Here is a 6,397-nt window from a genome sequence, read left to right on the forward strand (position 1 = left end):
CTGTGCCCATTAATGGTTGCATAACATCATTACTGAGCTTCTATGAGCTTCATTTTCTTCCTCTGTAACTAGGAACTGCGATATCTATCTCACACAATAGGTGTGCAGACAGTGTAACTTCTCTTTCCCTTCTACTCCCTGTCTGAAGAGTACAGTTTCTCTTTCTCAGCATCTCCAAATATATTAATCTCCCTTCATTTATTCAGTCAATAGTATTTGCTGGGTTTCTGCTCTGTTCAGAGTTTTCTCCTGAGGGTTTCCAGGATGATGCATGGGCAATGTTGATCCTTCTCAAAGAGCTTCCTAGTCAGCTGGTGGAGGGATAGGGGCCGATATTCTTACTTCTTTATTATAGAAGGGAAAAACGATGAGACACACAGCAAAACCTCTGTGTTCACTTAGAAGAGGCAGCGTTTACTTCCAGTTAGAAGTCAGGGAGTGCTTCCCACATAACATGGCATTTGAACAGGGCCTTGCTGCCAGTATTGAGGGTAATGGGGAGACAGAAATAGATGAACTGGGCCTTGAAAAATGAGAAATCCTTGGCCATGTGGAGATTGGGGAGGGCAGTCTAGGCAAAGAATTGCCTCACACAATGGCACAGTGTAGGGTGTGATTTGAGACTGGGTGGGTGGTTCTCTGATCTATTACTAGATCAGAGAAGATAAGAGGTTAGGGGATAATAGTAACCTGAAGAGTTAGGTACAGGCCTGATATGATGGGTTCATGATGCTACCAAGCTAAGAGTCATCAACTTGTCACGTTTCTAATATTATTTTGTGAAAGGAAGGAGAAGGGAGGTGGAGCTAGAATTTATTGAGCCCCAGACACATGCAAGCCCCTGCACTGAGACTACTGCTCTTTAGATAGTATGTCTACACCTCATGATCATGCTGGGAAGTAGATATTTACAGAGGGGGAAACTGAGGTTCAGAGAGGTTAAGTAACTTACTCAAGCTCACACAGCCAGAAAGTAGTCCATCCAGAATCAAATCTGGGTTTGCCTGATCCAAAGCCAGTGCTTTGAGACAGGGCCTTCATACTTACCTATTCCACCTGTTGCCTCATGGAAACACCCCTCTTTCCAGCTCCTTGTTTAAGGAAGTTATATGTCATGTTCTCTTACCAATAAATTAGCAGGAAGGGTGGCCTTGACCCAATCCGAGGAATTGAGGCTCAGTGGGGTGCTCTTTTTAGTTCTAGAATTCAAGATCATGGAAAACTGCCAGAAGGAAATGGGTCTTCTCCTCTCCCAAATGGTCCCATAACTAGTCTGGCCAGCTTGAGCCATCCAAGAGGAGAATGTGGTCAGGGACCGTGACTCAGCTTAAGAAGGTAACGGGAGCTTACATGCGGAAAACCCCAAGATGCTTTCATCTGCTGTGCATTTATGCTCCATTAAGCCCCAGGGGATTATATTTTGAGGTGCCTCTTAAGTCAGGATATAGGATGGACTAATGTTTATTATTTGTGATAGGGTGCCTAAGGGAGAAGGCTCAGAAATGCCTGTCTCCTTAGCTGGAAATGACAAAATGAGACCCGAGACATTTTGGTTTTTGCACCACAAAGCCTTTCTCTGGGGAATGAGAGACCAGATCAGAGCACATGAGCTTTAGAGAAATGATGGATCCTTTCCTGAGGCTCAAAGAGACATGTTGTCTTATCCAAGCTCGTGAGATGGAAACAGGCAGAGTCAACATGGGAACCCAAGTATTATGGCTCCTGGCTTTCTTACTGAGCCGCACAAAGCAGAATACACTTACCTAATGGGGGCACTAAAAACTATTTACTCTCTTAATGGGCTACAATTGGTTTTACTAGAAACATCGATTTTTATTTTTTTGAGATGGAGTCTCACTCTGTCACCCCGGCAGGAGTGCAGTGGCGCGATCTTGGATCAACGCAACCTCTGCCTACTGGGTTCAACTGATTCTTCTGCCTCAGCCTCCCCAGTAGCTGGGATCATAGGCACCCACCATCATCCCTGGCTAATTTTTGTATTTTTAGTAGAGACGGGGTTTCACCATACTGGTCAGGCTGGTCTCAAACTCCTGACCTTGTGATCTGCCTGCCTCAGCCTGCCAAAGTGCTGGGATTACAGGCGTGAGCCACTGCGCCCGGCAGAAACAATAGTAATATCATCTAGTCCAATTACCTCATTTATAAATGAGAACACTTAGGCTCAGAATAGGAAACTGACTTGCTTAAGGTCACAATAATTTTAGCAGTAGAGGCTGGTCTAGGTCACAGATCAGCTGCCTGTGGTCAGCACTGACAGCTCTTTCCACGAGTGTTTAATATTAAGTTCCACTGACTGTGACACATATCTATATCTCTATCTACAGCTACATTTATATCTATATCTACACACATGTTCTACTGGCTATGACCACCACCACCATCGCCCATGCCCACACACTCACGTGTGAACCAAGAGGTAATCAGTCACTTCCTTACCTTTATTTTTTTATTTTTTGTTTTTCATTTCTGAGAGAGTCTCATTCTGCCACCCAGGCTGGAGTGCAGTGGTGCGATCTTGGCTCACCACAACCTCTGCCTCCTGGGTTCATGTGATTCTCCTGCCTCAGCCTCCTGAGTAGCTGGGATTACAGGCGCACGCCCCAACGCCTGGCTAATTTTTGTATTTTTAGTAGAGACGGGGTTTCGCCATGTTGGCCAGGCTGGTCTTGAACTCCTGATCTCAGGTGATCCACCTGCCTCGGCCTCCCAAAGTGCTAGGATTGCAGGCATGAGCCACCATGCCAGCCCACTTCCTTACCTTTAAACCGGCATATCTTTCCAGTTTTATAAAGGGGATAAAAATGTCTTTTAATTTTAAAGCACTTGACAGCAACCAGTGAAAGAAAATCCCCAGATATTTGCTACTTTTTCTCTCTTTTTCACATCAGGCAGGTAATGTGCCGATGACAATGTCTAAAGGTTTGAGGGAGGCCCCTCTCAAAACCTAATCATCGCACTTACAAACTACAAAAGACTCTTTCTTGGTACTTTTCTTGTTTGAAAGTACCTACATTTTGGGGCTCGAGACTCGGAAAGTCAGAGCGGAGAGTTGGGTCCCAAGCTCCATTCTGCTTTTCCGGAAGCGCCCCAGATGCTAGGCAGACTTCCGGCACTCTCTGTGATAGGAATCTCCTCTGTGGCCAAAACTGGGCCTCCATTTTTTTCACTGCAGGAATATGCATGGCCTCGTTGCCGTCTCCTGCCTGGGCAGCAGCAGCAAAGCCTCCCCAGACTGCTCTGCCCTGTGGAAGAAAAGGCCTGGGTCCTACTCTTCCCAGTCTCCTTTTCTGGGAGGTGGCCATGACTTGCTCCCATTAACCTGGGCAGAGGCTGTTTCCCATCTCTTCCTGCATGAGTTACTTCATGGAGCCTCAGAGCAGGAGCCCTGGACTCTGCTCGCCTGGGATTACTGCTGTTCTGCCCACTGTTTCCCCAGAGGCTCCCTTCCCTGCATCTGACATGACTTTCTCTTCTGAGCCAGGCCCAGCAGGAAGGATGCATTTGTGTTCTGCCCTGCATTCCTGCAGTGTCCCTCGGGTGTGGGTGGCTGGAAATGATTTGTGTAAGGCATTCAACCAGCCTCCCTTTTAATCACTCCCATACTCACAGACAGAGGGAATCCCAGCCCCTCACCCAGGAGAGGGAAGGAACCTCATTCATTTTGATAGGGTCTCCCTCCGTGGTGGGGTAAGCAGTGATTCTGGTCTCCAGGAAAGATGCCGCTGAGAGCCTCTTTCTCTGAGGCCTAATTATGAAATCGATATCTTCAGGAACCCCTCCCCCTTCCCTGGAGCTTCTGCAGGCAGACGCTGCCCAGATAATGTTCCAACATGCATTGACCCGGCAGGGCTTCCTGAGTGCCACTCTGGCTGGGGAGGAGGATGGGATCAGCTGGGCCTGGAAGAATGGGCAGGGTTTGCTTAGGACATTTCAGGGAGGCAGATGGTGTCAGCTGGGGTTGGGGTGAGGAAGGGAGAGAGTTAGGGGAAGCTTGAGGGAAATAGGGGTGTTTGTTGGGGAAGAGTGAGTGATGACTCGTCAGAGTCCTAACAGCAAACAGAGGACACAATTAAAATGGGATAGTTCCAGGACAGTTTATTTGCAAAGGTGCGATCATGGGGAAACCACAAAGAATAGTGCAGTTAACTGGTCTTAGTAAGAGCCAAGGTGTTATCACCTCTAGGCACAAAGAGACGAAGACCAGAACAGAGAGTCCTGCAGAGCAACTTGCCTCAGAAGGAACGGAAGACTTCAGTCCAAGGGCACAGCAAGCTGGAGGCAACCTTGCAGGGAGAGACCCAGACAGAGCTGGATTTGCAGTGACGCCGGCGAAGTTTAAGCTTCAGGATCCCGAGCTTGCACAGGTGACTTCCAAAGCCAGGAGGAGTTCTAGCGATGTATTCATATGTCACACATGTTGTAAATTTCGCACAAGTAAGATAGTTTCAATCCCAGGTTCCCTCCACTATGTATATCTCATGGTTGGGTGGCTTTGGCGTCGTTGTGGGCATTTTTAGGATCTGGTTAAGGGGAGATGGCTTTTGGTTTGGTTGGGTATATGTAAGTTGCTCACAGCTACTTCTTTTTTTTTTTTTTTTTAGGATGGAGTCTCACTCTGTCACCCAGGCTGGAGTGCAGTGGCGTGATCTCGGCTCACTGCAACCTCTGCCTCCCGGGTTCAAGTGATTCTCTTGCCTCAGCCTCCCGAGTAGCTGGGATTACATGTGTGTGCCACCACAGCCAGCTAATTCTTGTATTTTTAGTAGAGACAAGGTTTTACCATGTTGTCCAGGCTGGTCTCGAACTCCTGACCTCAGGTGACCCGCCCACCTCGGCCTCCCAAAGTGCTGGGATTATAGGCGTGAGCCACTGCACCCAGCCCACAGTCACTTCTGAATATACTTAATTCATTGCTAGCTGTCCTGATGTCAGAATGGCTTTCAGGAATACTCTCACCTCCAACTCACCTGGTGTCATGACTTGAAGGTAATGACAGGACATATTGCAACATGTATGTGGTTAGTGGAAGAGAACAGAGGTTTGTAAGGTATGGAACCAGAAGATAGCCTATAGAAAATTCTTCCCATCATCAGACGTACAATTTTAAGTGGAGAATTCAGTTCTCATGGTCAGAAATATAACGTAGTACATGCAACTCTAAATACACCATACTATTTTCTTTTAAAATGGAATCTCACCCTTTGGAAATTCTTAAACTTCTGTGTTTGAGGCCTATAAGCATAACAACATTTCAGATCATACCAAAAGTAGTAATTTTTTAAGAAGAAAGAAAATGCAGGTAGAAATAAAGGCCCTTGGACCAGTTGGTAATCTTATTGTTAAAGGGAAGTAAAGCATATTAACTCACTGGGAAAAGCTTTACATTTCTTGCTACTGTGATAAAAAATGCTGACATCTTTGAAGCTATCTTAGATTGGGTTCCCTGGAGGCTGACCATGAAATGGAAAGTTGTGGGCCGGAGACTTACCGTGGAGTGCTCTCAGGAGACACGTGTGAGGAAATGAGGATGGCAGGATTGGGAGAAGCTGATCAGAAATGTGGCCTCAGCCAATCTGACATCCCCAGCAGTGGAAGGATGGCTGTGTCAGCCTGAAGAGGGGATCTGTGCAGTGGCCACAGCTCCCTCTACAGATGATAACGTAGGTCTCATGATATGTCACTACAATGGGGACACCAAAGACAAACTGACTTATAAGTGTCATCAGCTCAAAGAGTAATTAAGATTACTTCCTGCACAAGGAAATTTGAAATGTCCTAAATCTTAGTGATATACGGAAGAAAATGATAATGTTCCATCATTTGACATTCTGTCATTTGACAATAATCTCAAAATTCCACATGATGTTACAATGAGTGGTGAAACTGAAACAGTTCTAGAGGATCAATGATGAAAAATAAAATTTCAGGCCGGGTGTGGTGACTCACTCCTGTAATCCCAGCACTTTAGGAGGCTGAGGCAGGTGGATCACCTGAGGTCAGCAGTTCAAGACCAGCCTGGCCAACATGGCAAAACCCCATCTCTACTAAAAATACAAAAATTAGCTCGGTGTGGTGGCGGACACCTGTAATCCCCGCTACTTGGGAGGCTGAGACAGGAGAATTGCTTGAACCTAGGAGGCAGAGGTTGCAGTGAGCTGAGATTGCACCACTGCACTCCAGCCTGGGTGACAGAGCAAGACTCCATCTCAAAAAATAAATAAAATAAAATAAAATAAAATAAACTTTCAACCAAGCCTACTGAAGACTGGGTTATATTTCCATTCTTTCTGTGGGAAATCATATTGCACAGTTGTTGTATGAGATGTAAGGTATATGCAGCAGGAAGATATGGGGAAAAGCTATTGTGGAGTTTTCT

General features: G+C 46.3%; 1 pseudogene; it reads right to left on the reverse strand.

The window, feature by feature from the left end:
* Positions 1 to 2,903: 2,903 nt before the first annotated feature.
* LOC115832038 lies at positions 2,904 to 2,997 on the reverse strand (annotated as a pseudogene).
* Positions 2,998 to 6,397: the final 3,400 nt, after the last annotated feature.

Source organism: Nomascus leucogenys, chromosome 2, assembly GCF_006542625.1.
Source record: "Nomascus leucogenys isolate Asia chromosome 2, Asia_NLE_v1, whole genome shotgun sequence".
Taxonomy (NCBI): domain Eukaryota; kingdom Metazoa; phylum Chordata; class Mammalia; order Primates; family Hylobatidae; genus Nomascus; species Nomascus leucogenys.